The sequence below is a fragment of the Pinus tabuliformis genome, chromosome 7 (genome assembly GCF_031772625.1).
Source record: "Pinus tabuliformis cultivar Carrire ecotype Pingquan chromosome 7, CPIR1, whole genome shotgun sequence".
NCBI lineage: Eukaryota > Viridiplantae > Streptophyta > Pinopsida > Pinales > Pinaceae > Pinus > Pinus tabuliformis.
Window position 1 is genome coordinate 1,737,901,693 of NC_142293.1, and position 24,872 is coordinate 1,737,926,564.

Genomic DNA, 24,872 nt, shown 5'->3' on the forward strand with positions numbered 1-24,872 from the left:
AATAACCCAAGAAACATATACATTACGAATTGAACACACTTCAATATGCTAGATAATAAGCAAATGAAATGAGCATGATGTACCAGGTATAAAGCAAATTAAATAACAGACTGAACTAGGTATAAAGGAAATGAAAGTTGTCATGCAAATAACAACTCAGTGGCGAAATCATTATGCTACATTTTCACACAAAACAGAGCAATTGAAGAATTAAAGGAAATCATATTGCAATTGATCAGAATTTGTCGCTATTTGTAGGGGCCCTCCACATAGCAGTTCATAGCTTGCAATCAACACAACACTTTGCACACAAAAACCAATTCTATTCACACGGAATTCACAAACTGTTCAAAACTATATCATTCAGCACTCTCCCAAATCACAGTGCGACCATTAATTTTATAGCAGGTCCCTTGGCATAATTATATGAATAATTCAAGCCTAATATCTCTATCCTATCTAAACTTATATCGCTAAACCGTCATTTTTCTATTCTGAAAGAAAAACGATAAGGTTTCAACCAATCTCGGGTTCTGCTCTGCGTTAATCTGGCGGTTGACTTGGAGTTTGACCGCAATCTCCTGCACTTGTTTTAGAAAACAGTTTTGAGGGGATAGGAGGGGATCCACGAGGGAGCCATCCTTTATCCATCTACACCCTTCCCTACTAACTTGCAACTCTGTAACCTTGCAAATAATGGAGATAGTTGCAGAAACCTAGATTAGCTGCGGAAATAGACTGATTTGGTAGCCAATTGCAACCTTAACAAAACAATAGGGTATAAAGTTAAATATGAACAAGAAGACATATTATTTCATACCTTCATCAAAACCTAGTAGATATGGCTTTATTTAGGTGGTAAATATATAGGAAAAGAGAGGATCATTAGGCAAAAAGGATGTCATGGTAGGACAATCTTCAGACTCTACATTCCCCTAGACTAGAGATGTTGTATGTCCTCATACACTTCTTCCTTGTCATTTGCTTGTGCCTCTTGTTTATCATCTCCCTGTTTCACTGTTTTCTTCTTTTTGGTAGAGATTGGCATTCTAGGCTTCCTCATGAGAATTTTGTACTTTAAACTAATGATCTCTCTCTGCATAATTTTGTTTTCTTTCTTCAGCTTCTTGTTTTTCTTATACCACAAGCTTATATGAAGGATCAGATTGTCACTCTTTGCAATCTGTATCTCACTCTGTGTCTTTAATGCTTGATTCTCATTTTTGAGATATCGATTCAGTGTTTCTAGTTCAAAGATCTCATGCTTTAAGATGTTTGAGGTTGATTGTTCATTTACCTGGTTACTCACTTCTCCAGGGCCATGAATGGTTTCCTTTATTGTTGTCTCTTTCCTTTCTAGTGACTCTATATAGTCATATATTTCCTACTGAGCAGGGTTGATACCCAGACTATGTATCAGGCTATAAGGCTGTGGTGATGATCTTGGTGACCCTTTTGGAGAATTTCCAGGGAATTCAATTGGCTCATCCTCTATTGGATCATTCTCTATTGGCTCAATCTTTGTTGGAGTATTCTCTGTTGGCTCCTCTTCATTTGGCTCATTTTCCTCAAGATTAATGTATTATGTAGTTTTTGAGGTTGTTTGTGGAATCGTGCTTAACCTCATTCTCCTCCTTAACCCTAATGTTTGTATTTTCTGCAATTTCTTCCTTTTATTCTCTGATTTTTCTTCTAGAGGAGCAGTCTTAGTTTGTGAGAGTTCTTCTTTACTCGGGCTGGCTTTCTTTCTTCTAGGGTTTCCCTTCTTCATTCTCTAAAAAATATTTACTATAGGCAGCTCTTCTTCTGATACCTCTAACTGAGTTTGAGGTGCATGTTCCTTTATCATTTCTATGGTTCTCTTCCACCCTCTAAGGGCCCTGCTGCTACTTTCTTTTTCCGAAGATTTTTCTTCAAAGTGGTTCCTTACTAGGAAACTCTCCGAGTTATCCCCTATACTTTGGAGATGAAATTCGACCAATATTTTTACCATACCATGATGATACATGGTGTTTTCTATGCATTGAATTTTCATTTGAACATCTGTAGACATTTTCTTGAGGCTATTTAAGAGGAAATAAGGGAGGTTCATCTAATGATCCTCAAGGAAGTGCATCATCATTCTAACATGATAAAAATACATTTGCCAAAACCTACCCTCACAAGTGATCCAGGTGGATGTTGTTGGCCACCCACCTAACCCATTTGGACGCCCACAACTGCCTCTTTCAGTTTTTTAGTTTCCTTAATTATAGCACAATTTACTATTTTTAACAGTTTTTCGGGTCCTGAACTTCCAGAGTCGTTTTGAGGCACTAAACAACGTTTTTTTTGGGAAATCTGGGGGCAACATGGGTCCATGGACCGATGTTTCCCTTCCCAAAGTTGTATTTCTCGGAGAGATCTTTCTAACGAGCTATTTCATGCGTCAAACGGAGATCGTATGCCAAAGTTACGACCCTGGGAAATTGATGTACCAATTTACCCAAACGGGGCCCACAATTTGGCCTTTCATCTTCTAGGGTTGGGTTTTGGGATGTTAAGGGTTTTCCATTATTTCTCAATAATAAATAGGCCTTCGAGCCTCATTGTAACATATTTCAAAATAGTTCAAAGGCATGTAGCCACCACATCTCTTCTCAAAGATAAGCTACCATTGCCCTAGCTAGTTTATTTCCATTTCTGGTTGCAAGAATATTTCAGTATTTTCCATTAATGAAATGAAGTATTATTTCCGCTGCATCTTTGTGTATATGGTTATCTCTGTAATTTGTTGCATTCCTGTTTAAATTTGGATCAGTGGTATCAGAGTGGTATGCTTTTTCTCTATTTTTCTTTGCATGTCCCCAACAAGGTTGGGATATAAAGAGTTAGGGCTTGAACTGGTCGAACCTTTACAAGACCAGACTCACAAATCCTGACGGCCTCCCATGGCAAATGAGAAGAAAGATGAGGGGCCAAGAGATCCTATCAAAATCTTGCTCGAAGAAGCCCTCGAGCAACAAAGGAATGCGATGATGGACAGCTTTACGTGGATCCTTCAGCGCCTACCCAGAGGTGACGCAGCGGCTTCCAATAGCTACTCTGGAAATGCCACACCATTTAAGGTACAAGTTAATTTTGAAATCCCCATCTTTGAGGGTCAAATAGATGCAGATGTCATAGATAAATTGTTAAATCTGCTAGAAGGATATTTTTCTGTTCATGAATTTTCGAGTCGAGAAAAGATTGTTTTCGCTCTTCTCAAAGCAGCCCCCCACGTCAAGGATTGGTGGGAAACCTACTGCAAGTAGAAGAATAAAAGCACAGGCTCAGTATTTTCAGCCACACCCACTTGGGATTCATTCTAGGATGCCATCAAGGATTAGTACTACCCTGTCAAAAGCTATGAGGACAAATACATCAAATGGACCACACTGCGGTAGGGACGAGACCAAGATGTGCTGGAGTTCACAAACATTTTTCATACCCTTCGCACACACTTGGGTATCAAAGATTCTGATCTGCATCTGGTACTCAAATACCATGGCTACCTACACAGATACATCCAGGAAGAGATGGATTTCCTGAACATCTCCTCGCTCAGCATGGTGTATTGATACACTACCAAAATCGAGCAAAAGTTCAAACAGAAGAAGCAAGACTTTGAATCTGCAAATCTGAAGACTAAAGGAAAAAGCCAAGGTGGGGTGACCCAAGACAACTCGTCAAAGCCGCAAGAAAAGAACAACACCACGAAGTCAAAGAAGGACACAGGAAAGTGGTGTGAGTTCCACAAGAGCCCCACTCACAACATAAGTGAGTGTCGGACCAAGCAGTCGTTGGTGGCTGAGTTGAAGGCTTCCGAATCAGATGCATGTTCCAACCCTGAGCCAGAACCCAACAAGGGGAATGGCAAAGGGAAGTAGATCATTGATGTGGATCCCAGTGCCACTATTGCCACCGCCAAGATCCAAAAAAATGAGCCCGAAAATCCAGAGGAAGGGGAGCGTCTTTTCCACTCACAGATGTGGGTGAAGGGCTCGCCGTTGCAATTCATTATCGATAGTGACAACCAAAAGAACCTCGTTTCAGTAGAGGTCATGAAGCAGTTCGGCCTACTGACTACACCACACCCGTAGCCGTATAGTATCAGGTGGCTTCATGAAGGATGAGATCTCAAAGTTCACCAATAGTGTCGCCTTCCCTATAGCATCAAGCCCTTCACAGATGAGGTATTGTGTGATGTTACACCTCTGGATGTTTGTGATGTACTATTAGGCCAGCCATACTTATGGAGGAGACATGCTGTGTATGAGTCAAGGCCTCTCGTTGTCATCATTTCTTTGGGTGATTCATTATACAGGATACCAGAGGTACCCCCCATACCACCACCTCTTTGATCACTGCTAAGAAAGGCAGCAAGCTCATCTCCCAGACGAGTAAATTCATCTATCTGGTTCGCTCCCAAAGTAAGGGGAAGATTGTTGCCACATCCATGACCCCCACAAAGGGTTCCTCCACGCAGTAGCAGCAGCAAAGGAATATAGTCATGATAGAACATAGGAACAACTTCTCCTCACCCACAGGGATACCACACAAGCTTGAGGTGGGCAACAAAGTCTAGTTGCATCTGCAGAAAGAACGCCTTACAAGAGCCCATCAAAAGCTTCGACCATGCCGACATGGTCCTTACACCATTACAAAGGCTGTGGGAAATAATGCTTTGGAGCATAGCATTCCTCCATCCCTTCACCTGCACCAAGTGTTCAATGTGTACTACCCTCCACCATGCTTCCCACCATTACTGGACACATCTGAGATTGTAGAACAGCTCACCAGGGACCAAGTTCAACAGATGGAGTAACTCAATGCAATGGGGACCATTACTTCCTAAGGGGGGAGGAATGATCTAGGTGGATGTTGGTGGCCACCCACCTATCCCATTTGGACCCCCCACAACTGTCTCTTTCAATTTTTCAATTTCCTTAATTATAGTACAATTTACTATTTTTAGCAGTTTTTCGGGTCCTGAACTTCTAGAGCCATTTTGAGGCCCTAAACGACGTTTTTTTGGAAATCTGGGGGCAACATGTGTCCAAGGACCGATGTTTCCCTTCCCAAAGTTATAGTGCTCGGAGAGATGTTTCTAACGAGCTATTGTACACGTCAAACGAAGATTGTATGCCAAAGTTACGACCCCGAGAAATTGATGTACCAATTTACCCAAACGGGGCCCACAATTTGGCATTCCATCTTCTAGGGTTAGGTTTTGGGATGTTAAGGGTTTTCCATTGTTTCTCAACAATAAATAGGCCTTCGAGCCTCATTGTAACATAGTTCAGAATAGTTCAGAGGCATGTAGCCGCCACATCTCTTCTGAAAGATAAGCTACCATTGCCCTAGCTAGTTTATTTCCATTTCTAGTTGTAAGCATATTTTAGTATTTTCCATTAATGAAATGAAGTATTATTTCCACTGCATCTTTGTGTATATGGTTATCTTTGTAATTTGTTGCGTTCCTACTTAAATCCGGATCAACAAGTGATAAACTTCTGAAGCACAAGTAATAAGTTTCTCCATTTGTTTTTAAGAGAAAAGATCAGAATACCTTTCTTGTAGACCGTAGTGTCCATGTTCGGATTCTTGAGGAAGACCTTCCAGTCCTTGCTATCAATCTCTCTATTTTTCAACCATTTTTCTCCATTTCTTGGCAGCTCAGTAGCCTTAGCGATCATAGACTCTGTTACTGTGAGTTTAATGTCCCCAATTTCAGCTTCCATTCCATCGAATGAGCATGCAAATGTCTTGGTTACCTCCTTGTGGAAGTCGTTAAATTTCTCAAAGAACTGCAGCCATTGTCTCCTTTGTAGTAGCTCCCTAGTTTGTGGGTACCCCTCCAGGAATTGCTTCCCTGCTGGATCAGTTCGAACAATTATCCCCATTCCGAAGGATGCTTTGCCTCGAATATTGTCTACCTTGATAGGAAAATGGAGCTAGTAGGGTTTGCTAGCTGGCGGAGAGATGGAGTAGTTATGAAGGTTCAGAGGAGCGTAAGAATAGGGAAGAACGAATGGATTATCATAAGGATTATGGGGATGAATCCGACCGTTAGGCTCACTCAAACTTATGATTTGGTAATTACTTCGGCAAATTTGGCATAAGGTCGTGACATGACTTTTAAGGTGGTGGCATATGATATTTCATTAGGCAACCATTACCCTTAAGTTATAATGATTTTACTTTAGTACTATATCTTCTTAGTCATACATGCTATACATCCTTCCCTATTGTTAAACTAAAGCAGCACGTACCTTCGATCTTCATTTGCTAACCTTATTTGTTGTCCTTTGATCTCCTACAGGTACCTTGCTGTCAACTGTCCTTTAATCCAAATTACCAAGCATCTTTGAGACTTGAAAATTATTAGGTTGCAAAAACTTGTTTTAGCTGCGGAAACTTGTCCAAGTTGCGGAAAATTGTCCAAGCTACAAAAAGTTGTCCAAGCTGCGAAAAGTTGTTGATTCTGCAGCTTAAGAGAAAGAAGGCTTTAGTATATGAAGTTTTATTTTTTATTTTTTTTTAAAAGAAAATTTGAAGTGCCAACAAATTGGTTTCCACTTTAAATTTTCTGTATAAACATACCAACAACATGTTGGTTTTCATGTTTATACAATTTTTTTTCATATTATTATATGTATATATATGAATATATATACATATAATTTATTTATTATTTATTTATATATATATATATATATATATATATATATATATATATATATATATATATATATATATATATATATATATATATATATATATATATATATATATATATATATATATTTATTTATTTATTAAATGAACAAACTGAGTGAAAATTTCTAAGGTGGAAAAGAAGAAGAATTCTTCTTACCCATCTTCAGTTCTAAATTATCTTGAAACATTTTAACAAATTCCTCTTTTGTTAATGTTTTCTAGTAAAGCTTGATTCGATGTCCATTTACTAATAGAGGAGTTTTCTCTTCATCAATAGTCCTGATTCTAACTGCACCATTGTCAAAGACATTCTCAACTTCATAAGGTACAAGTCAGTGGGTTTGGAATTTCCCTTGAAAATTTTTGAATTTTGAATCAAAGAGCAATGCCCAATCACCCGGATGAAACTTCCATTATTTAATGTACTTATCATGCCATATTGACCTCTGTTGTTGCACTAAGTTGGTCCTCTGGAAGGCCTCTTATCTAATTTCATCGAGCTCATTTAATTGTGTCATCCTTTACTTCTAGTCTTCTGACAAGTCAAGGTCTAACTAGACTATTGTCTTATAGGTCTGGATCTAGAACTATATTGGAAGTAAGACTTGCTTCCCATAGACAAGTTCATAGGGACTGTGCCCTGTGGTATTCCTCCATGTAGTTCTGTAGGCCCGTAGGGCTTCTGGAAGCTTTTACACCCAATCTTTCATGTGTAGATGTACAACCTTTGTAAGGATAGCCTCGATCACCTTATTTGTGGACTCGACTTGTCCATTGGCTTGTGGATGTTATGGAGTTTACTTCCGATGTTTTATCTTGTATTGGTCCACAAGCTTCTACACCAATCTAGATGTGAATTGTCCCTTGATCTGTTACAATTTCCCTTGGGAAACCAAAACGAGTAAAAATATCCTCAAAAAGAAATGAAACTATAGTATTTTCAGTATCAAAAGGAAGTGCTTTAGCTTCTACCCATTTAGTGACATAATTAGAACATACCATAATATACTTCTTTTGCTTTGAAGGTGGGCTGATTGGTCCAACAAAATCTAGTGCCCATTTTTAAAATGGTTCGGTAAGTACCTGTGGTTGCAGTGGAATTTCATTTGAAAGAGTAGGTTTTCCCATTCTCTGACAACTGTCACATATTTTAACATATTCCTTGGTGTCCCTGAAAATGGAAGGCAAATAATATCCTAAAAGTGAGATTTTGTAAGCAGTTCTCCTGTCAGAAAAATGTCCTCCACATGGCTCATCGTGACAAGCTTTTAATATCTATGGTATTTCGTCCTCCCAAACACATCTTTTGATGATGAGATGTAGTCTTGTCTTGATATAATTCCTCATTTATCCATGAATAGGATGTGCTATTGTGGACTATTCTTCTCTTTTCTCTAGGGGATAAGTGAAATGGCATTTTTCCTATGGCAAAATAGTTAGCAATATCTGCATACCATGGTGATTTAGTAGATACTGCAAAAAGATATTCATCAGGAAATTTATCTTCTATGGGTTGATCATTGTTTTCATTTTGTATTCTAGATAGAAAATCGGCAATTTTGTTTTGTTTTCCTAGCCTATCTAGAATGGTTATGTTGAATTCTTGTAAAAGTAGGAGCCATCTAGTTATTCTTCCATTGGTGACTGGTTTATTCATTAAGTATCTAATGGCAGAATGGTTTGTGTGAACAAAGGTTTCATAGCCAGCTATATAATGTCTGAATTTGTTAATGCCATGAACCACAACTAAGAACTCCTTTTCAGTTACAATATAATTTAACACTACAAGAGTTAAATTTTTACTAGTATAATAGATTGCATAAGGAGTAAGATATTTTTGTCCTAACACAGCTCCTAGGGCTGAATCTGAAGCATCTGTTGAGATATGGAAAGGAAATTTCCAGTTTGGCCCTTTTAAGATGGGTGCTTCAAAAATTCTCTTTTTCAAAGTTTCAAAGGCAACTTGACATTCGAAATCCCAACTGAATTCACAGTCTTTGGTGAGTAGTCTGAAGACTGGGAATGTAATTTTTGTGAAGTTTTCTATAAATATTCTATAGTATCCATAAAACCAAGAAAACTTCTAACATCCTTTTGACAACTTGGCACTGATCATTTAGAAATGACTTCAACTTTAGATGAGTCTACTTTGATTCCATCTCCTAAAATATGATGACCTAAAACAATTCCTTCATTAAACATCATGAATCATTTTTCATGGCTTAGCGAGAGATTTGTTTCTTTACATCTTATTAAGACTTTTTCCAAATTTTCCAGTGCTTCATTGAAAGAATCCCCATAGACTGTGAAATCATCCATGTACACTTCCACACAATCATGGACAAGGTCAGAGAAAATGCCAAGGACTTCTCTTTGGAATGTTACTAGAGCATTACATAAACCAAAGGGAAGTACTCAGTAAGCATAAGTTCCCCATGGACAAGTGAACATGGTTTTATCTTGATCTTTAGGGGCTACCTGAATCTGGTTATATCCACTAAAGCCATCCAAGAAGGAAAAATATTTTTTTCCTGTTAAAGTGTCTAAGGCCTGGTCTATGAAAGGTAGCGGAAAGTGGTATTTTAATGTTGCTTTATTTAATTCCCTGTAACCAATGCATACTCTCCATTTTCCATTATTCTTAGGGACGATTACTAGGGGTGAAACCCACTGACTGTCAGATATTGGATAGATGAAATTTACATTTAATAGTTTCTGCAATTCCTCCTTAACAATTTCCTTTAGGTTTGGTTTCATTCTTCGCCTAGGTTGTCTAACGGGTCTTGCATTTTGTTCAATGTAGATATGATGTATACAAGTTTTAGGATCAATCGCTCTCATGTTAGTGTATTCCCATGCAAAAGCAGAAGAATGTTTCTGTAAAATTTCTATCAATTTATTCTTTTGCACTTCTTCCAGGTTTTCATTGACATTCAAGGCTTTTCTTGGAAATATTTCTATCGAGGAATTCCCAAATTTTTCCATGGAGAGCAATGATACTTGTTTAGATGAGAGATACTCATTTTGATTACGATCATAATGTGAGGAAGATTCATTATTTTCTAGTAAATTTAAAAGTTGATCCTCCTCCTTTACTTGTTCAATAGTGAAAATAGGTTGTATATCTTCTTCATCTTCTATCCATTCTTCAGTCTCTGTATCTATTGGTGTTCTTGCAGGGGGATATAATGTAAATTTCTTTGTGGAAATTCCTCCTGAGATAAACATATCGCCTGATCTACAGTGATGAAAGCATCAGCTGTAGCCAACCAAGGCATTCCTAGAATTAATGGATGTCCTCCTAAGTTATTATTGGGTGTTAAGACCATGAAATCAACAGGATATTCCTAAGAATCTAAGGAGACACAAACATCTTCCAACACACCATTCGGTTTGATAACATACCTATCTGCTAATTGCAACAAGGTTGGTCTGTACTGAAGGTTAGGAAGCCTAAGTGTGTCCATAACTTGTTTACTCATTATGTTTATGGCTACTCCTAGGTCAATTAGTGTGTTTGGTATTTTAGTTCCATTGATTTGAATTTTTACAATGGGGCTTCCTGGATCTAAATATTTTTGAATTGTCCACTTCCCCATCATAATGTCTACAATTTTCCCGACTAACTAAATTCTTTTTATATATTTTGTTCTTTTCCCTGATCTCTGTGTACTTAATTCCTTAATTGTTTTTGCAAAAATTGGTATCTCTTTTATGGCTTGTAATAAGGGAATTTTAATACAAACATTTCTCAATTCATCCATCATATTGTAATTAGGCAAGACAATTTGTTTCTCTACTCCTTCATCGATTTTCAACCTTTCTGGCTTAATTGATATCAAGGGTTGTTCTACGATAGGAGTATTTATTGGAATTTATTCTGCTTGTTTGTTTTCTTTTTGAGGGATAGAAGTCTCCCCTTATTCTGATTTATTTTTGTGTTTTTGAAGATCGGATCTTGTTTCTTGAATGAAAACAGGAGGTTTTCTTGGTAATACTCTTCCAGACCTTAATTGGACATTGTTTAGGTCTAGTGGAGTTATTACATAGGTCTGAGGATTCTGACCCTCCATGTTGTACACTGGTTGTTGTGGTATTTTATTATTAGGATTGGGAAGTGCTTGAGCGGGTAGTTGATTTGATTTTTGTGGAAATGGTAGGGAAAGTTGTGGGTTTTGATTTTGAACTGGAACTTGTAGCAATTGATTAGCTTGAGGAATTTGATTAGATGGGGGTAAGAATTGTGGTGGAAGGTAATATGGCAAGTATTGTTGATATTGAGCATAGGCTCCATAAGGATTTTTCCATCCTTGATTCCAATGTTGTGACTATGGTAGAGCCCAAGGCTACCAAGCTGAATTCCAATTATTTTGTGAAGACTTGGAAAATTGTTGTGGTCTAAATCCTTGTGATTGATTTGGTTGGGAGTTTTGCCATGGTCTTTTGGCTATAAAGTAGAGAGGGTCCACTGGTTCTGAGATTCCTTCATCATTGAATACGGCCTTAAGATCTGGTAAGGAAGGACATTCCTTCGTATCATGATTATTTGCACATATGACATAGGTTTCTATGACTTTTGAATTTAAGGGATACTCTCTTAGAGCATGTTTCTTCCGACATTTGGGACAGAAGATAGATAACGCAACATTTTTGGAATTTTTCTTGTTTTTTATTTTAAGGGTGTCTATCTGTTCACTTAGGCTCCCTAAAATATTTTTTTTAAAGGTGCCAAGAAAATTTCATATTTCTGCCCTGCTGACTGTCCCAGCTACAGATTTGTTAATTGTTGACAAGAGAGGGTCTCTAGGACTCCTTCCAACTCGTGCTTTACCCCTTGAGATATGTACACATAAATCACAAATATATGAAAATGGTAGTTGGGAAATATCACCTTTCCCAGTTAGATTAAGTAGATTGATCCATTCATCTTTAATGGCTCTGAGTAAGAGAGCTTTTAAGGTTTCTTCATCCAAATTATCCATTTTTTCTCTCTTAACATTATAAACAAACCTTTCTACCAAGTCTTCAAGGTTTTCATCTTCTTTTTGTGTCATTTTGAAGACTTCATCTTTAAGGTTACTAGGCATACAATAATCTCTATATTTGCCTAATAAAGCCTCTTTCATTTGTCCCGATGTTGTTATAGAATGTACTCCTAGACTCATGAACCATTTTAATGTTGAGTCTTTTAATGTAGCGGGGAACAATGTTAACTTTTGAACATCATGCGAATAGTTATATGATCTGCATAACACTTCAAATTTGAAGAGAAATGTCTCCAGATATTCATTTCTTTTCCCGTGGAAGTTAGGAAGAATTGAGGGTGATATATTTTTCATTGTGAGGGTTGTATCTTCATCAAGAATAGGGAATCCCGAAGGATCTTGATTCCCTCTGCCTCTACCCCCTCCTCTACCTCTACCTCTTCCTCTTCCTCTTCCTCTTCCTCCAATCCCATCTTCTTCGTCACGGACATTGTGTACTTCTCCTTCCCATTCTTTAGCCATGATATATTCTTTGGAGCTAATATAGTGTTCTTCTAATATTTCTAGTTCCTCTATCAATGGTTTCTCAAAATAAGTTTCCAATTCCTCTTCTTCACTAGGAAATTCTAATTTTTCTCCTCAAATTTGCTCACCAGTGGAGGATAGTAATATTACTCCTGTAGTTGTGGATGTAGGATCTTCCTCAATTATAGCTTTAGTAGAAGAAGTTGGTGAAGTCCTGGATTGGATTTCTGATCTTGAAATTTCAGGAAGCCTTTGTCTACCTCTAAATGGAATTCGGGTTTGAGTAGGTGGTGTGGAATCTTGAAATCGTGGTGAAGTAAGTAGATTTGTGGGAATTAAACTTCTTCCCTGTCCCAAAATCTACCCCTAGATTCTATATCTATATGCATGTCATGTTTTAAATTAATGATAGGTTTTTTTTTTAACTTCTATTTGTACTTCCCCAGCAATGGTGCCAAAATGTTTGGTCAATTCAATGTCCTTGAATTGTCAACTAGGGTGTGTAGACTGATGAAGTACAGGTGAACAATATGTACTTATAAGTAATTCATTAGGTCGTTATGTATTTGTTAAGATGGAGGTGGTGTTTGTCAATTATAATAGTGTTGTAATTCTTAGGGATGTTGGTTAAGTTTCCTAGGAGTTAATCTCTATCCAATTAGTTTGTAGATGATGTGAGAGTGGTTCTACTTGTATTAGATTGTTTTGGGGTTTTTGATCCTGAATCTTTATGTTGCAGCTTCTAATTCTCTAAGTGCAAAAATAAACTTATTCTATCATCTATGAAGAAATATTGTCTGAACTCAATTGTTTAGGAGAGAACTTCTCACTCTTTTACTTATTCAATTTCTGCTCAAACAAAATAACCCAAGTAACATCTATATTATGAATTGAACACACTTCAATTATGATAGATAATAAGCAAATGAAATGAACATGTTGTACCAGGTATAAACAAAATTAAATAACAAATAGAACTAGGTATAAATCAAATGAAAGTTCTCATGCAAATAACAACTCGGTAGTGAAATCATTATGTTGCATTTTCACACAAAACATAGCAATTGAAGAATTAAAGGAAATCATATTGCAATTGATCAAAACCTGTCACTATTCATAGGGGCCCTTCACATAGCAATTCATAGCTTCCAATCAACACAACACTTTGCACACAAAAACCAATTCTATTCACATGGAATTCACAAACTGTTCAAAACTATATCATTCAGCGCACACCCAAATCATAGTTCGGCCATTAGTTTTATAGCAGGTCTATTGGCATAATTGCATGAATAATTCAAGCCTAATATCCCTATCCTATCTAAAATTATATTGCTAAACCATCATTTTGCTATTCCAAAAGAAAAACAATAAGGTTTCAACTGATCTCAGGTTCTGTTCTGCGTTAATCCGACGGTTGACCTGGAGTTTGACTGCGATCTCCTGCACTTCTTTGAGCAAACAATTTCGAGGGGATAGGAGGGGATCCATGTGGGAGCCATCCTCTATCCATACGCACCCTTCGCTACTGACCTAGAATTCTGGAACCTTGGAAATAATGGAGACAACTACAGAAACCTAGATTAGCTGCAGAAACAGACTGATTCAGTAGCCAATTGCAACCTTAACAAAACAATATGTTATAAAGTTAAATATGAACAAGAAGATATATTATTGCATACCTTCATCAAAACCTAGTAGGTATGGCTCTATTTAGGTGGTAAATATATAGGAAAAGAGAGTATCATTAGGCAAAAAGGATGTCATGGTAGGACAATCTTTAGACTCTACAGTGCTACTACCACATATTAAGTTACCTTTGACACAGTAGAATATCGTGACTCAAGCTGAAGCACTGGAGATTGTGATAAAGCTGGAATATTTTCTGATTGGAGATAATCATGCAGGAGTACATAAGATTTAGAATCAGCTAGCCAATTTGACCTTGGAATTGCGAGATCTCAAGAAAGGTAAGGAAACACAATTAGAAGTATGGTGTACAAAATGCAAAGTAGAGGGTCATTATAAGGATCAATGCCCGATTTTCAGAGATTATTTGGCAAATGGAGCACCTAATCTAGTAAACCCAAGTTTGTGGTGTGATATTTCTAGAATGAGAGGCCAACATCGCTTTGAAGATCGCTACCTATTACAAAAGTACGTGCAAACTCTGAATCAGATATTTTGCGACTTTTGTAGGTCAATAGGTCATAATGAGAAAAATGGTCGAAGTTGTGACTTGATGATGGAGCACATTGTTGATGGTTATAGAAAGTTGAAGGACATACACATGAGGAGCTAGGCCATCAAACTGGTCGATGAGGATTTGAAGGGCAAGGAGGAGGATCTGTTCAAGGACATGGTGTTTCCGGGAAAACTAGTGTCTTTTCGATTTGCTAGTCCCACTAAGATGGGTAGCTATCTTAGAAACAAACAATCAAAGAACTTTGTGATTTCCTTTATGTATGATAGATAAGAGAGAAGCAAAGGGGGCCAACCTGGATCTTCTGCTTGACTCCTTGCTTGATTTATCTCTCCCTTGATAGAGCTTACAACTCCTCTCCTACTTGTCCCGCTTTAGAGAATACCTGTAGAGACAAAGTGACAGAACACCATCAAAGCATCTCGATCTATAATATCATAAACAAGGTAGAATCAGAAATACATTGACCATGCAATTGCATTCACAAACAACAAGATTCACAAATACACGATTGTATGGAGGAAAACTCAAAGAACTTTATTAATAGTAGAAGAGAGGATTACAACCCAGCTGTCTGATCCACCGTCATCCTCCCAGCATCAAAGCCCTCTTCACCTCATGAAAAGCAAGATCACCCAACAATATAATGTTCCTTCTCAAAGACAAACTAACAGCACTTCTTTACAAATTACAAAATTCCAGCCTCTAGATCTCACAGATGAGGGATCCATTTATAGATGTTTGCAGAGGTGTGAGTCATCTCTAGGTTTTTGATTAGTGTCATTCCACTTGTAGTTCTTAGTTCCACTTGGATATTTCTTGGATCTCTTACTCATTCCTGGGGGAACTTAGAGAGGCAAGTGTCACAGAGGAAGTTTCTAGAAGATTCCATGAGCATCCACTTAGCAAATTGCCTCAGGCATTTGTCCATTCTCGCTCATCGCACCTCACAGAAGGCCTCTTCAGTATGCATCGCACTTGGATAGTGTAGGAGTCAGTATGCATCGCACTTGGCTAGTGTAGGAGTCAGTATGCATCGCACCTTGACCAAGGAGCAGTCAGTATGGTCCCATTTTGGCCAGTTCTGAGTGGTTTTTCAGGTGGAGCTTCTAGGAAATTATGTAATCAGTTGACCATGATCTTTTAGGGTATGAAACAACACTTTTAGGGGTTAAAGAGCCCTTGGTTTATTGACATATATGATTGGGGTTGTAGTGCCCAAATATCTCTATAACAGTTGCCCCCTAAAGCATGAGGTCGTAAATCTTCTGATGTCAAGTGAAATTCTTTATCATGAGGATCCGAGGTATTCGAACTGGAAGGTGACCTGTATAAAATACAATACAATGCGTCATCATCATTTTATTTTCATGATCTAGCTGAGGCGGGCATTCCCATGCTTAGATTTATAAATTCATTTTCATGTACATAGGACAGACAATCTTCTGTTGTTGTAGACTGGTGATTCTTTGTATGTAGAGTCATCATCCTTTCGCTTGGATGATCATCTATGCAACTTCTGTGTACATCTGATGTCTTTATATTCCTGAATATATCGCAGCCCAGATGGATGAAACTAGATCCAGGGTCTTCAAACTCATTCAATCTTCGCCCGATGTACAAGTCGATCCATGTGAAAAAATGTTCTGAAGTCGAACATGGAAAGACATCGCTAGATTACAAGCTAATGACGTAAGCTATTAACAGGCGCGAGAGGAATCACCGATAATGATAATGACCCTCAAGGTACTACAATACATTTCACGTGATGTGAATATATTATCTGATGTCTAACACCACGTAAAATCTTTCGGTCGAAGGCCATTGATGTAAACCTATGGCTGGAAGTAAGAAGCTTGCCATTGAGGCATGCAAGCTTCAAAGTACTAAAGGGTTGTTCCTAAGTCAACTTCTTGGATAATGAGCTAATGTCGACAAGAAGTGACCCATTGTAGGAGGGCCTTAATGCATCCCACATCTACGACATGAAACAAAGCAAATGATTTTCTGGAGGTGAAAACGGTCTGATGATACAAGGTTCAGGAATGGCGGTCATGAAAAATGGAGGGTGAAGGTATTGCAGTGGATGAGGCGTTAGCTCGGTGGTGAATTTTGAATGACTTCTCTTGAAAATTTCGGCGACACTGAGATGGATTGGTAGCATTAACCCCAAAATATGGATGGTGGGAGGACCAATGGTGATATGACCGGTGAACGGAATAACCCAACCCGACTCAATCATGGTGATGGATTGAAAGTGTCATGTTCAAGAACAACCTACTACCAATGAAGTTCTTCAAGTTTTCTTCCCTTTTTCCCCAGTCATTGCTGACTAGTACCTCTTTATTTTTGTCAAGCTTGAGGAGGATAACATATGCTTGTTCTATAATTTTCCCTTCGGGCAAACCTATCGCTATGTTTTAGTGAGCCTAGCGACAGTGAAACTCATTCTTGTCCGGGTGGACAAGTTTGTCACTATTGTTTTAACGATTTTAACGACAAGGATAACTCGGTCCTTTTCATGTTTAGAGAGTTTGAAAAGGGACAAAAAGGAAACTCCAGTAGTCCTTTTTCATAGCATAATCCCTTAAGTCCGAAAAAGTATAAAATAATATGAAAGGGATGACTTTTCGATCGCTTTAGTGAGCCGAAAAAGACAAGCGCTCGATATTTTTGTGGGATGATCCCTCAGGTCCAAAAAGATTAAAATGTAGAGGAGGGATGGCGCTTCCCCTTACTTTAACGAGCTGGAAAGGCCAGTAGCTCAGAAATCTTTTCATATTTAACGAGTCTAAAAAGAGCTTAAAAGAGACTCGTTTTTGAGGAACGAGTGATGTTTTCGGGTAGCAACTGGTTCCAGGTAAGTTTGGAACTTCTCAAAACATGGCAGTGTGAAGAGGGTGGCTAACAGAATCACTCGTCATAGTTGTTCCTCAAAAGGGTAAACAATCAAGTGGAAGCGTATGATCGGCCAAAAGAATGGAGGTGATGGTAAGAACACAACCAAGGCTTGAAACACTGATAGCATGGAAATCACAAAGGTCATTTACTGAAGGCAGGTTTATTTTTCAATGAGCATGAACCTTGCATTAACATATGCTCAGTGGCGGGTTTATTTTTTAACGAGCTTGAACCTTGCGGAAACATTGCTCATTTTAGTGGTCAAAGATGTTCACTTCACCATTTAACACGTTAGATTCTTTCGTCAGTTGTTCAACCTTTTCAACTGCTCTATCAAATTGATTAGAAATACATATACATGCCTGAAAAAATGACTTAAAAACCAACATTTTACTTGAAGTACGTGAATAGTAACATAAAAAGTAGTTTTACCTTTCATTTTTACCATTTCATTCAAATTTGGGATTTTGGAGCTCTGGAGGTGTTTTCCCCCTCAAATTTCATCGGTTGATTTTGGGAGATCCGGTGGACTATTCTCTGTACCGTCAGGACCAGGTAGGAGCTAACCCTGAGCTCTTCATTTGCATTTCATCCTTTTCTGATTTTGAGCAAGTTTTTCCCTGCTTCTAGGCCCTTAGGGTTTGAAGAATTCAATCTCCCTCCATTGCACCTGGCCTGCATCAAAAAGTGAGATGCATACTGAGTTAGACACTGGCCAGTCAGTATGCATCTCACTCTATGCACAGGCAGGGTGCGATGGGCGCAGAAGGGAAACTTTGCACAGTTATTTTTCATGCAAATTTTTCCTTTTTTTGCTCAAAAATGGATCCTAATTCATCTCTTATTTGTGTTTCATATATTTATCAGATCAAGATGGTCGTCACATGGCATGAAAGTGAGCATGAAGAAGAGGACATGATTGCCTTACACGATCATGGTACAGTTACTTCATTGCGAAACAGTGGCTTGCTAAAAATTTTCCGCATATCCAACATGAGGCAATAAATCAGTTTGTTGCAATATTTTCTTGATGCATAAGATCTGATCAACCAGGTATTCCAGATTAGAGGCAAATCCATTCCATTGATATTCGAGGATATCTACTTTTTGACAGGGTTATCGAGGCGTGGTGCCCCTCTCTCACTATCAGGATCCGCCCGTGGGGGTGAATTTGTGAGGGATTATATTCACCAATTTTATAGCGATGGATCTCAACCCAGCAGGGACAGCAAGATAAATATCTGAGATTTCACTGATTGGTCCTTGAGGACCATTTTATTCATCTTTTCTAGATTGGCTGGTAGCGTGGCTCTTCATTTGGCCAACAGATCTTATATGCAGTATGCCCTTGAATGCCTGGAACTTCTGGTCATAAAAGAACAACTCTCCAAGGTAAAGAATGGAAGATCCAAGAACTTTGGCTACGGTTCCATTTTGACTGCTTTTGCCTTGGAGAGGATTCCACTGATGCAACCATAGTATATTTCACTAGGATTGCCAGCACCGAGGGAACCACGGATGCAGAGATGGGTTGATCTCATGGCCAGACATGCTGGTCAGTCACAGATTTCTCTCTTTGATGCCTTATTTGAGTGGTTCGACCATCAAGAAATGGTCTTTGTGGAGTATCCATACATTGGGATGGATTCTGATGCGACTCAGATTTGGCGTTACTGGCTAGCGAGCAGTGGAGTGTTATGGGTAAAATTATTTGACCATATCTTTATTTATCAGCTTTATAATGTTTTCATATTTTTAATGTTATCAAGACTAATCGAACTCATATATTTGTGCAGATGTTAGGCCAGTGCGACCAACAGCACACCCTAGGGCGGCAGCTGACGTTCCAGCAGGAGAGGCTGTAGGGAGGGTTGTCCTTCATGATCTGGACATAGCGGAGACCCTGGCAGTGCTGCAGGATCAGATCGAGGGTCTCACTCTTGGTATTCAGGATGTGAGGATCGACAAGTTACTTTTGAGGTTACAATGCCATACTATTGGCATGCCGAGTCGATGGACTAGGCTCTTACGTATGATCGCACATGCGATGACTTGCTATCACCAGCACCATTAGTCTAGGGTGCTTTTGTTCTTTTTTGAGTATTTGGGTCGTATGACCGATTTTGTCTTGGGCACAAAACATTTTGTAAAAACTATAAACAGTTATATTTTTTTATTTTCGGAGTTTTATTTTCGTTAAATTATGTGATCCTGTTGCAAATGTTAATGTGAAATGCTTTTTCTTTACAAATGCTGCAAATGTCTATCTAACACATAATTTTCTAATGAATCAGTTAATGTGTTTAAGTTTCTGGAAATGTGTTGATATTGAATGGAATCAAACTGCCTTTCTAAAATCCTGACTCTTAGGAACATACGATAGATAGCTAGATTCTGAATGAAATAGACGCTAGTAAGTTGTAGGATGACGAGTTGCGAATCTAGCCTGACAACAAGTCGACGTATGCCATGTGCAATGGCATCAGAGAGAAGCTCCATCAATGCACTATACTCACCGGTGTTGTTCATTGATCGACCAATACATATCCCCCTGAAACTCACTAACTCGCCACTTGGGTCAAAAATGGCCCACGCTGTAGAAGATAGGTTCTGCGTATTACGACTAGCTCAGTTGCCATATCCAACGAATGATTCCAAAAGGTCCGACATCTTCAACAAATGCAAAGTGGATTACCTAACCAAAATGACAACTCTTGACGAAAACAAAAATGTAACAAAAGCATATCTATAAAGAGATTACTACACTTAATCAAGCATAGTAACGCTTAAGATACAACCCATTTCGGGGTTGCAATAGTGGAATCCCATCATAATCTACCAGCTCGTAGGATCCTTTTGCCAATACTCGTTTAACAATGTAGGGGCCCATCCATAACGATTTGAACTTACCTGCTCCCAATTTATCCGAGTCTTGATTGTATAGCAAGACCAGGTCACCTTTTGAGAAGACACGGAGTTTGACATTTTTGTCAAATTGCACCTTGACACGTTTCTTATGAGCTTTGTTTACCAATGTGGCATCACGACGAGTTTCATCCAAGTGGATTAGTTCCAAGAAACGAGCCTCTTCCTCCGAAGTTTTGGGAAGTAGATCAATTGCGAGCTTGAGAGATGAAATTTCACACTAAATCAGTAAGACTACTTCCAAGCCATACACCAACTAAAAGGGTGTAAATCTGGTCACATTTCTCACCGATGTCCTATATGCCCACAGAGCTGAGTACAGGATTAAGTTCCAATTCCGTTTGTGGACTCTAATCATCCTTTTCAGCATGCACTTCAGGACTTTGTTGATGGCCTCAACTTGTCCGTTAGCTTGTGGATAATATGGAGTAGAACTGTCATGGGACAGTCCTAATTTAGCATTCAATTCAACCATCATGTGATTGTGAAAATGCGATGCATGATCTATGACTATTGCTTGTGGAACACCAAATCTAGAGACTACATGATTGAAAAAGAAAAGAGCAGTCGTTTCGCCGCTATTGTTTAATGTAGGCATCGCCTCGGCCCATTTTGTAAAATAGTTGACAGCGATTATGATATACCCATGCCCCCCACCCGAGGTGGGGTTACATGTCATGAAATCTATGCCCCATTTAGTGAATGGCCCAATAGCAACTACTGGATGTAGTAGTGCAGGTGGTAATCTGGTTTTGCGATCGAAAATCTGACAAGCATGGCAACTTCTTACTGCGATTATGCAATCTTTGAATATAGCAGGCTAGAAGTAACCAGATCGTAAGATATTTTGTGTTGTACCATAACCAAATTGATGCCCCCACATGCACCTAAATGACAATCATTCAAGACTTTTTCGGCCTCCTCATGCTTGAGGCACCTTCGCAGAACTATATCGACACCATGACGGTAAAGTGTATCACCGACGATTATGTAGTCTTTTGCTTGGTATCGAGTACGTCGTTGTTCAGAGTGAGTGGTGTTAGGCCTAAAGGTTTGGGTTTGGAGATAGATTAGTATATCTCCATACCACGTATCACTTGACGATATCAGAAATAGAGTTTCATCCACGATTGATGCTTTATATGTTGAATCATTGGACAATGATGGGAGATCACAAAGTAACTCTGCGAAAACTAGAGATTTCTTTGATTTGGATTTGGTGAATTCCAGATCAAACTCTTGCAAAAAGGCTATCCATTTGGAATATTTGACCCCTAGCAATTAACGCAACAGAATGTAGGTCATAAGGTTGCAATCTGACAAAATGGTAGTTTTGCGAAAGAGTATATAGTGTCGAAATCTCTGTACTGCTTGAACAACTAATAGAGCCAGCTTTTCAACATAGGAGTACTTGCTTTTTGTATCATTTAAGTTGTGGCTTAAATAATATACCGTATGTTCTATTCCATTGTCTTATTGTACTAAAACCATTGCAATGGCTATATCTGTAGCAGCGAGATACAAGTTAAAGTCTTTTTGATAGTCAGGAGCGTACATTAATGATGCTTTTACTAGGGAGTCCTTTAAAGCATCAAAGGAAGCTTGCGCAACCTAATCCCAGTTGAAGGGTACTTCTTTTTTCAAAAGACGCATATAACCTTTAGCAAGTTAGGCGTAATTTGGAATGAACCTCCTTAGAAAGTTTTCCTTCCCTTGGAGTTTATGAATCTGAAGAAAATTTGAAGGTTGAGGCATGTCAATAATTGCCTCAACCTTACATTGGTCGAGTCTAATTCCGTCCTTAGAAACTACAAAACCAAGTAATCTACCAGAACCAACACAAAACACACACTTGTGTGGATTGAGTCGTATCTTGTAGTGTCGACAACGCATAAATATAGCTCTCAAATGCTGCGGGTGGTCAGTCTGCTTTCACGAATGAGCCAGTAGATCGTCAAGATATAGTTGAACGATGTGCTTGATGTCGTGGAAGGTGTAGTTCATTGCCCTCTGAAAAGTTTCCCCTACATTTTTCAAACCAAAAGGTAGTTTACGGTACGCGAATGTGCCCCATGGACATATAAATGCAGTCTTTGACTGGTCCTGTGGGCGGATATTGATTTGATTATATCCGGAAAATCCATCCATAAAAGAAAAGATTTCGCATCCAGCACATTCATCAATTATCTGGTCGATGAAGGGTGTACGGTAGTTGTCGTTTGGAAAAGCTTGATTTACATCCCTGTAATTGACGCACACTCTAATCATTCCTTGTTTTTTTCATCACAGGAATAATATTCAATACCTAATCAGTTAGAGGAACATGGTAAATGAAACCAGCATGTAAAAAAATTTCAACTTCTTCCTTAATGGCAGCAGCTTTATTCGGGTGAACCGGTCGAAGCCGTTGTCGTACTGGTTTGACATCTGGATACATCTTGATTTCATGTTCAACGATGCTCGAGTCTATGCCTGGCATTTCTTCATATGACCATTCAAAGACATCTCTGCATTCGCAAAAGAGAGCGCAGTATATTTCTAGTTCTGAAGGAGAACAAGATTTGCCAACATGAATATTCTCTACAACATTAGGTTTGGTCGAGATGTTAATGGTGATAGTCTCTTCAATATTGGACATACTTTGCTCAAAATCCACCATATTTATAGTATTTGATAGAAAATCAAAAATTGAAGGATGATTAATGTCGCTGGAATAATCTTCGTTGTTATCTTGAAGATGGGAACGATGGTGGAAATATTCCCATGGTGCCTCTCCTATCATCATTGATTGAATGATTCCTTCATTTATAGAACGTATACGATACCAAGGATCGGAAGAGGTGCCATACTCTAGAGACCTGTCTATCCAAACACTCGATGAGTGTTGATTTGGGTTTGCCACCCAGGGCTAGAAAATTGATTGCTACAAAATTTCTTTGGGGTTTGGAGGCAACACCTGGCGATGATCCATACTAACAAAATGTTTAGAATTCTTCTTAATCTTTGATTATGTAGAAGATATCATATGATAGGTTTCCATTGTGGCCACTTCTGCCAGATTACTCGATGATGGGAGGGAAAAAGTACCCATTAAGGCGGGGTCTTTTAGGAGACCTACTCCGACATTTTGAAGCGATTGAGAGCTTCCATGGATCATTGGAATTCTTCCCATAGCTTGTGAACTATTGGGGAAAAAGGTTAGTTGGTCAACGATTGTAATTCTACCTTGGAAGGGAAATGCAATCTCTCTAAAATATGTTAACACAACAGCAGCCATAGCGTAAAGCCAAGGCCTTCCTAGTAAGATATTGTAGTTGAGGTTTCCATCAATGACCTCGACTTCAATTTCTACTGTTTTTCCCCCCAGTTCAACTTGCAAGTTACTTAATATCCCATACAGTGTGTATGTTCTTCCATCGAACGCCTTTAACATCGTTGATGATCATGACAAGGGTGGTGAGCCTAAAGTTTTCCAGCAACTCATTGACATAATACAGGTAGATGCTCCCTCATCAATGATTGTTCGATGAATAGTTTTGTTGAGGGTTTTTACCTATATAAGGAAAGCGAGTTGGGCCGGTAACTAATGTTCATATCCTTTATGGTTAAAGGCCACAAGATTGGAATCCACTTGGTCAATCCCACCTATTGCTGATAACAAAGCCTACTTTTGGGAGCGCAATTTTGCAGCACTTCAAATGTCGACATAGCAGACAACAATTGAGCCAGATCCTCCACTATATTATAATTCTGTGCTGCTCAGGCATGAGGATTAAATGTCGATTTATGTACTACTCCCTTTGGCAGCTTTATAGTTAATTCAGGAATGATGGGTGGCACAACTTCTAACGAAGTTGTTGTCGAACTACTGCGTTGATTTGTAGCCTTGTTGTTCGACATCTGTGGATTCCCATAATCTTTACTCCTTGTCAATATCAAAGAATCTTTTTGTTGTTTCAAGATGGATAACATAAGCACTTGGGATGGGGAAGCATGATCGATAGCAACCAGATTAGTTTCTAGGTTTGGAAACAGATCAGTCAATACCACTGAGGTACTTGAAGTTCTTAAAAATTTCTTGACCTCAACTCTATGTGGACAATTTTTAATATAATGGTCCTCATTACATATGAAACATGGTTGATTAGGTTTCTTTTTCCCAGCAGGGTTTCCAGAAGGTTTCTCAAGAGTCGAATCTTCCTGTTTCTTCCTTTTGTTTTTCCCTTTCTTCTTGCCCCCTGGTTGCTTTGGTTCTTTGCCCTTGTCCAATGACACGGCATTAACCTCCGAGGCAGGAAGTTTGTCATTTTTTTTTTGACTAGAGACTACAAGGGCTTTACCAAATGGAGCCTTTGCGGTTTGAGTACTTGAGGTACCAATCACGCCGTCACCAGCATGAGAGTCCCTATCTTATTTAGGAGGGGGAGGAACAGAAAATTCTAGTCTAGGAGCGTTAGGAATTTTGTCATAGAGCATGCCGGACTGAGTATAGATCAAGTCTAAATATTGTGCATGAGAAATGACTTTCTCTTCAGTGACAACTCCTCCTTTTGCCACATCTTTAGTAATAGAAGGTAATAATGACTTAATAA